This window comes from Oncorhynchus gorbuscha, linkage group LG18 (assembly GCF_021184085.1).
Source record: "Oncorhynchus gorbuscha isolate QuinsamMale2020 ecotype Even-year linkage group LG18, OgorEven_v1.0, whole genome shotgun sequence".
NCBI classification, from domain to species: domain Eukaryota; kingdom Metazoa; phylum Chordata; class Actinopteri; order Salmoniformes; family Salmonidae; genus Oncorhynchus; species Oncorhynchus gorbuscha.
Genome location: NC_060190.1, coordinates 56,565,713 through 56,574,663, shown reverse-complemented (window position 1 = coordinate 56,574,663; position 8,951 = coordinate 56,565,713).

The following is an 8,951-nucleotide window of genomic DNA, read 5'->3' as shown; positions in this document are numbered from 1 at the left end:
ACCCCTCGTCGTGTGTCCAATTACCGTGGTAAGAAATCACCATAACACACACACACATAAACTGCACAGCGATAAAAGTAGCATCATACTTGGCCTTTGATAGTAGCTGACATTGAGATTGATGAATCAATATGGAATAAAGTGATTTTGTTAGCTGAGAAGATATAAAAACAATTAAAGGCTGAACTGCAATTTGTCAACCTCCGATGTAGATGATATTGATACAGAGAGATTTGCAGGTTTTCTCTGTATTCCACTGACTAAAGCTTGATGTTTTTGGAGAATTGGCCAATATGACCCTTAATCCTGACTCTGCGGTTCAGGAACAAGCAGGGTATTTCATTCTCTGATGACCACCCAGAGTCCTCTCCTAAACAACAGGACCCGCTCCCTCACAAAGTTGTGCATGAGTGCCTTTGGCTGTCCTGAGCCTGACCCATCTCCTGAGGATGTTGTGTTAATACAGGGTGACAGTCAGTAACCCCTCTATCTGGTATTAACTCCATCTGCTATACCTCAACTCACTGGGCACCCCCCCCCCCCGCACTGCTTTAACTCTTACCCAGTTTCAGATCAAAAACTGGGGGACATACTGGACCCACATCTCATTCCAGCTGCCCACCAAAATACAAAGGTGAGAAATTGTGAAGTGTCCCATGAATTAAGTGAACTATACCAAAAGTGTTAGTCAAGGTTATAGCAGGTAGGAATTGGACCTCCACTCATTAACCTAAGCTTAGCTCCAACCCAGTCCTCATCTTCAACCCTTGCCTTAAACTGTTCTCCATCCACAGCCTTCTTTAACTCTCACTTTAATCCAGGCTTTAAAAAGTCTCAGTGCAATTATGTGTGTTATATCATATTGTACAACAGCTGATGAAATTAACACTGTAAAATTGTGAAAACATTTGATCAGTGTTATTTCCTGATAGTTGCTGGTTGAAAATACAAATCTACACAGGAGCTTCAAGTTTCACGTTTTATTTGTGAAATGGGTGACTTGCAAGCCTTTCCCAACAGTGTAGTATTCAATTTAAAAATAGTATAACAAAACATGAGAAATAAGAAAGGAATAAAAAAACTGGATAATGTAAGTTAAACACAGGTACCAATTTTACAATTTTCAGGGATACTGGAGTAGTTGACGTACAACTTTAAATATTTACTGCTGTTGAGCTATTTTGCAACTACCTGTTAGCTAACCCTTCCCCTAACCCTTTTAGCTAACCCTCGCCTAACCCTGACCTTAACCCTTTCAAATAACACTTCCCCTAACCTTAACCCTTTAACGTAACTAAACTTAGCCCTAACCTTAACCCTAACCCCTAGCCTAACTAACATCAGCCAGCTAGCTACAGTGGCTTGCAAAAAGTATTCACCCCCCTTGGCATTTTTCCTATTTTGTTGCCTTACAACCTGGAATTCAAATAGATTTTTTGGGGGTTGTATCTCTTGATTTACACAACATGCCTACCACTTTGAAGATTCACAATAAATAATATTTTGCAACAAACAAGAAATAAGACAACAAATTTGGATGTGCATAACTATTCACCCCCCCTCCCCAGAGTCAATATAATGTTTACATACCCCACATTACTCATCTCATATGTATATGTATATATTGTACTCTATCACCTACGGCATCTTTATGTAATACATGTATCACTAGCCACTTTAAACTATGCCACTTTGTTTACATACCCTACATTACTCATCTCATATGTTTATACTGTACTCGATACCATCTGCTGCATCTTGCCTATGTCGTTCTGTACCATCACTCATTCATATATCTTTATGTACATATTCTTTATCCCTTTACACTTGTGTGTATAAGGTAGTAGTTGTGGAATTGTTAGGTTAGATTACTTGTTGGTTAATTACTGCATTGTCGGAACTAGAAGCACAACCATTTCGCTACACTCGCATTAACATCTGCTAACCATGTGTATGTGACAAATAAAATTTGATTTGATTTATAAGCTTGGCACATCTAGCCACTCAGATTTTTGCCCATTCTTCAAGTCAAAACTGCTCCAGCTCCTTCAAGTTGGATGGGTTTCGCTGATGTACAGCAATTCAGTCATACCAAAGATTCTCAATTGGATTGAGGTCTGGGCTTTGACTAGGCCATTCCAAGACATTTAAATGTTTCTCCTTAAACCACTCATGTTGCTTTAAATCTCTGGAAGACTTTTTTCCCCCTGTATTTAGCACCATCCATCATTCCTTCAATTCTGACCAGTTTCCCAGTCCCAGTCGATGGATAAACATCCCCACAGCATGATGCTGCCACCACCATGTTTCACTGTGGATGGTATTCTGGGGGTGATGAGAGGTGTTGGGTTTGCACCAGACATAACGTTTTCCTTGATGGCCAAAAAGCTCAAATTTAGTCTAATCTGACCAGAGTGAGTACCTTCTTCCATATGTTTGGGGAGTCTCCCACATGCCTTTTGGCGAACACCAAAAGTGTTTGCTTATTTATTTCTTTAAGGGATGGCTTTTTTCTGACCACTCTTCCGTAAAGCTGAGCTCTGTGGAGTGTGCGGCTTAAAGTTGTCCTGTGGACAGCTCCTTCAGGGTTATCTTTGGTCTCTTTGATTAATCTTGGATCTACCCATCCCGGATCCGGGAGAAATGTCATCAACTGACACCAATTAGCATAATGCAACAGACATAAATATTACTAGAAAATATTCATATTCATGAAATCACAAGTGAAATATATTGAAACACATTTTTCTAAATAAAAGCCTGAAACTATGTATTGTGACACTAGACACATTAGAGAAGCCATAGAAAAAGGAATCTGGTTGATATCTCATTCACTGCTTAATAGGGACGCATAGGAACGCAGATCTTTATAAATAAGAGTCCGATCCTGATTGGATTTTTCTCAGGCTTTCGCCTGCAATATCAGTTCTGTTATACTCACAGATAATATTTGTACAGTTTCGGAAACTTTAGAGTGTTTTCTATCCAAAGCTGCCAATTATATGCATTTTCTAGCATCTTGTCCTGACAAAATAGCCTGTTTACTTTGGGAACGTTATTTTTCCAAAAATGAAAATAGTGCCCCCTAGATTCAACAGGTTAATGCCCTCCTTTCCTGGTCTGTGAGTTTTGGTGGGCGGCCCTCTCTTGGCAGGTTTGTTGTGGTGCCATATTCTTTAAAAATGTTTAGAATGGATTTAATGGTGCTCTGTGGGATGTTCAAAGTTTCTGATATGTTTTCATAACACAACCCTGATCTGTACTTCTCCACAACATTGTCCCTGACCTGTTTGGAGAGCTCCTTGGTATTCATGGTGCCACCACTTGCTTAGTGGTGTTGCAGACTCTGGGGCCTTTCATAACTGGTGTACATGTACTGAGATCATGTGACAGATCATGTGACTCTTAGATTGCACACAGGTGGACTTTATTTAACTAATTATGTGACTTCTGAAGGTAATTTTTGCACCAGATCTTATTTAGGGGCTTCATAGCAAAGGGGGTGAATACATATGCACGCACCACGTCAGTTTGTATTTTTTTAAAGTTATTTTCTTCATTACACTTCACCAATTTGGGCTATTTTGTGAAATACAAAATAAAAATCAATTTAAATTACAGGTTGTAATGCAACAAAATAGGAAAAACGCCAAGGGGGATGAATACTTTTGCAAGGCACTGTAACATTAGCCACCTAGCTAGAATTTGTAACACATCATGCAGCATTTCCCTTCATAATGTGTTTTTTCCTCATCTGCCACATCCACAGTGAAACTGTGCCAGCTTGGGGCTGGGTAGTAATCCACAAATTAAACAACTGGGAGACATCTCATGTTAATGGAGAGTGACACACCGGGTATCTTTATACCACCACGATAGAGGGCTCCGTCTGGTTCATGGTGTCACGTCCCCAGGCTCTCTGGCAGTAACTCATTAATGAGCCCCAGGTCCCAGAGGGTTCCCATCTGTGTGCCACCTGCACTAAATCACCACAACCAAAACCTCTCTCTCTCTCGCTCTCTCTTTAATAACCCTCTTTCTTTCGCTCTCTCTCTTTTCTCTCTCTCACCCCCTCTCTCTCTTTCCCAGTATAATGGGTTGACCACTTTAGCCCTCAGATGTAAATGAGGCAGAAAGTGACGGTGATGTTTTCATTCCAGGACATACTTTTCTTTATTCATCACCAGGCTGGCACTCATTACCTAGAGTGATTCATACAAGGTTGCTATTGCGTTGTTTGATCCCATCCCAGGTTATGGATTTAAATACTCTTTAAACTGTTATTGAACAATGCAAAAATGTTTGAGGTACTATGCACTGAGTGTACAAAACATTAGGAACACCTACTCTTTCCATGATATAGACTGACCAGGTGAATCAAGGTGAAAGCTATACTCCCTTATTCATGTCACCTGCAAAATCCACTTCAATCAGTGTAGATGAAGGGGAGGAGACAGGTTAAAGAAGGATTTTTAAGCCTCGAGACAATTGAGACATGGCTTTTGTATGTGTGAAATTCAGAGGGTGGATAGGCAAAGATTTAAGTTCCTTTGAATGGGGTACGGTAGTAGGTGCCAGGCACACCGATTTTAATGTGTCAAGAACTGCAACACTGTTGGGTTTTTCATGCACAACAGTTTCCTGTGTGTATCGAGAATGGTCCTCCAGCCAACTTGACACAGCATCATTTTGTTTGTTTTTTTGCATTGTTTGTAACGCATTTTGTAGATAATGTTGCTGCTACAGTCTCTTATGACCGAAAACAGCGTCTGGACATCAGAACAGTGTTTACTCATCTCAAACTGGATGAAGATGTTTTTCTTTAATGAGTCCGACGTGAAGGATATACTGCTTTGTCGAGACCAGGCCCAAATGCCATTCATCCGTGTGAAGAAAATACTGAGAAAAAGGGGGAGGAGGTCGGGGTGCCTTGTGAAAATTCACCAGCGAGTGGGTAAACCACCACTACCCTCCGTATTATTGGTCAACATGGAATCATTGGAAAATAAACTGGAAAATCTATGATTAAGTCTATCCTACCATTGAAACATTAAAAACTGTAATATATTATGTTTCACCGAGTCGTGGCTGGACGATGACACATAATATAGAGCTGGCTGGATTTTCTGTGTATCAGCAGGAAAGAGCAGATACGTCTGGTCTGGTAAGGCGATGGGAGGGGGTGTGTGTCCATTTGTCAATAACTGCTGGGGCGAGATGTCTAATATTGAAGGAGTCTCGAGGTACGACTTGCCTGAGGAAGAAAACCTCATGATAAGCTGTAGACCACACTATCTACCAAGAGATTTCTCATCTATATTATTCGTAGCAGTCTATTTACCACCACAAACCAATGGCGGCACTAAGGCCGCACTCAACGAGCTATATAAGGCCATAAGCAAACAAGAAAATGCTCATCCAGAAGTGGCGCTCTTAGTGGCCGGGGACTTTAATGCAGGCAAACTTAAATCCGTTTTACCTCATTTCTACCAGCATGTCATGTGCAACCAGAGGGAAAAAAACTCTAGACCACCTTTACTCCACACACAGAGACGCATATAAAGCTCTCCCTCGCCCTCCATTTGGCAAATCTATACTCCTGCTTACAAGAAAAAACTAAAGCAGAAAGTACCAGTGACTCGCTCAAGACGGAAGTGGTCATATGATGCGGATGCTACGCTACAGGACTGTTTTGCCAACACAGACTGGAATATGCTCCAGGATTTATCCAATGGCATTGAGGAGTATACCACCTCAGCCACAGGCTTCATCAATAAGTGCATCGATGACATCAACCCCACAACACTGAAGCATGCATGAGAGCACCAGCTGTTCCGGACAACTGTGTGATCACGCTCTCCATTGCCAATGTGAACAAGACCTTTAAACAGGTCAACATTTACAAAACCGCGGGGCCAGATGGATTGCCAGGGCATGTACTCAAAGCATGCACAGACCAACTGGCAAGTGTCTTCACTGACATTTTCAACCTCTCCCTGACCGAGTCTAATACCTACATGTTTCCAGCAGACCAACATAGTCCCTGTGCCCAAGACAGCGGAGATAACCCGTAGCACTCACGTCCGTAGCCATGAAGTGCTTTGAAAGACTCATTCCGGAAACCCTAGACCCACTCCAATTCACATACCGCCCCAACAGATCCACAGATGACGCAATCTAAATTGCACACCACACTGCCTTTTCCCACCTTGACAAAAGGAACACCTACGTGAGAATGCTGTTCATTGACTACAGCTTAGCGTTCAACACCATAGTGCCCACAAAGCTCATCACTAAGATAACAAACATCAAGACAGTTGAAAGAGGGCACAACAACACCTTTCCCCCCTCAGAAGACTGAAAGGATTTGGCATGGGTCCGCAGATCCTCAGAAAGTTCTACAGCTGCACCATCGAGAGCATCCTGACCTGTTGCATCACCGTCTGATATGGCAACTGCTCGGTATCTGACCTTAAGGAGCTACAGAGGCTAGTGCGTACGGCCCACTACATCACTGAGGCCAAGCTTCCTGCCATCCAGGACCTATATTCTAGGCGGTGTCAGATGAAGGCCCAAAAAATTGGCAAAGACTCCAGTCACTTAAGTCATAGACTGTTCTCTCTGCTACCGAACGGCAAGCGGTAAGTATAGATCCAAAAGGCTCCTTATCAGCTTCTACCCCCAAGTCATAAGACTGCTGAACAATTAATCAAATGACCCCCCTTGTTTTACACTGCTTCTACTCCTATCTACATGTACAAATTACCTCAACTAACTTGTACCCCAGCACATTGACTCTGTACCGGTACCCCCTGTATATAGTCTCATTATTGTTATGTAATTGTCTTGTTACTTATGATTTGATTTATTTTTACTTTAGCCTATTTAGTAAAAAAAACTATTTCTTGAACTGCATTGTTGGTTAAGGGCTTGCAAGTAAGCATTTCACGGTAAGGTTGTATTCAGCGCATGTGACAAATAACATTTGATTTGATCCCTGTGGAACACTTTCGTCACCTTGTAGTCCATACCCCAATGAATTGAGGCTGTTCTGAGGGAAAAGGGGGTGCAACTCAATATTAAGGTTTTCATAATGTTTTGTACACTCAGTGTATATTTGTGTGGCCAGGAGGTTTCAGTCATATACTGTAGATCTAAACTAGGTCATTTTACGGAACTACCATGAATGCCTTGTAAGTTTTGTTTGCAATATTGTTACTGAGTGCTTGGCCCACATTTCACCTCTGTGTCCATGAGGAACAGCTACTGGAGACGGCTTTTCCATTATGTGCAGAGGCAGGAGTTTATTGAAGCCAGTAAAAGTCCTAAAAATAGCACCAGACATTTTAAAATGTATCTTTCACGGTATGACCTTGTACAGTGGTTTTGGGATAATATCATTTTCACTTCAGCAAAATGGTTCTTCAGTGATCATATGAACTGACCTTAATGGTTGTCCTTTCAAAAAATGCATTTTGTTGTATTGTGACGCATTGAGAAGCAGTATCAGTCAACCAAACCTATTTTTATCACTGATTCCCTCAAAAGATGTTAGTGTGAATGTACACTGAACAAAAATATAAATGCAACATGTAAAGTGTTGGGCCCATGTTTCATGAGCTGAAATAAGATCCCAGAAATGTTCCATAAGCACAAAAAGCTTATTTCTCTAACATTTTGTGCACAAATTTGTTTACATCCCTGTTAGTGAGCATTTCTCCTTTGCCATCCACCTGACAGGTGTGGCATATCAAGAAGCTGGGAACAAGAGAAGGCCACTCTAAAATGTGCAGTTTTGTCACACAATACAATGCCACAGATTTCTCAAGTTTTGAGGGAGTGTGCAATTGGCATGCTGACTGCAGTTTGGCGTTGTAACCACCATCAGTGGACAAATGCTCACCTTCAATGGCCACTGACATGCTGGAGAACTATGCTCTTCACGGATGAATCCCGGTTTCAACAGTACACTGCAGATGGCAGACAGCGTCATGTGGGCAAGTGGTTTGCTGATGTCAACGTTGTGAACAAAGTGCCCCATGTTGGGGGTATGGGCAGGCATAAGCTACGTACAATGAACACAATTGCATTTTATCGATGGCAATATGAAGACAGTGAATTAATGCCGTGACGAGATCCTGAATCCCATTGTCGTGCCATTCATCAGTCGCCATCACCTCATGTTTCAGCATGACAATGCATGGCCCCATGCTGCAAGGATCTGTACACATTTTTTTAAAGGCATCTGTGATCAACAGATGCATATCTGTATTCCAAGTCATGTGAAATCCATAGATTACGGCCTAATGAATTTATTTAAACTGACTGATTTCCTTATATGAACTGTAATTCAGTAGAATCTTTGAAATCGTTGCATGTTGCATGTATATTACTGTGCCACAACGTCTGTGCTGTTATGCCTTGAATTAAGTTGTTTTCACAATGCAGATTAACTCTGCCATCTGTTGAACTTGGTCTCACTACAGCACAATAAATAATAAACCAATATGGTCTATCACGAACGCTCAATTTTGTCATATTTAAGCATTAATCTTCCCAAGATCAATCTTCTATAATTTACAGTTGAAATATACCACATTGCATTTGTCAAGAACATTGTTTGTTCTAAGTCCAACCCTTTATTTGACACATACGCTCAGATGGAAATACCTATTATACTGTATGTGTCCATGATTGTTACCTCAGTCAGCATTTTCTATTTTCTAAGAGTAAAAACAGCCCATTGGCCAGGCAGGCAGGTTAGTGAGGAGAAACGGTTAGGTGTCACTATGGTACCTCTAATGAATCCCTTCTAGAGATAACGCACAACAGTGGGACGCCGGGGAAACATCTCACCCATCTAAGATAATATCAATCACTCCCCATCCCTGAATGGGAGCTGTGCACCTAGCGCCTTTAACTGCGAATGAAGACCCTGTGCCTGGCAGCAG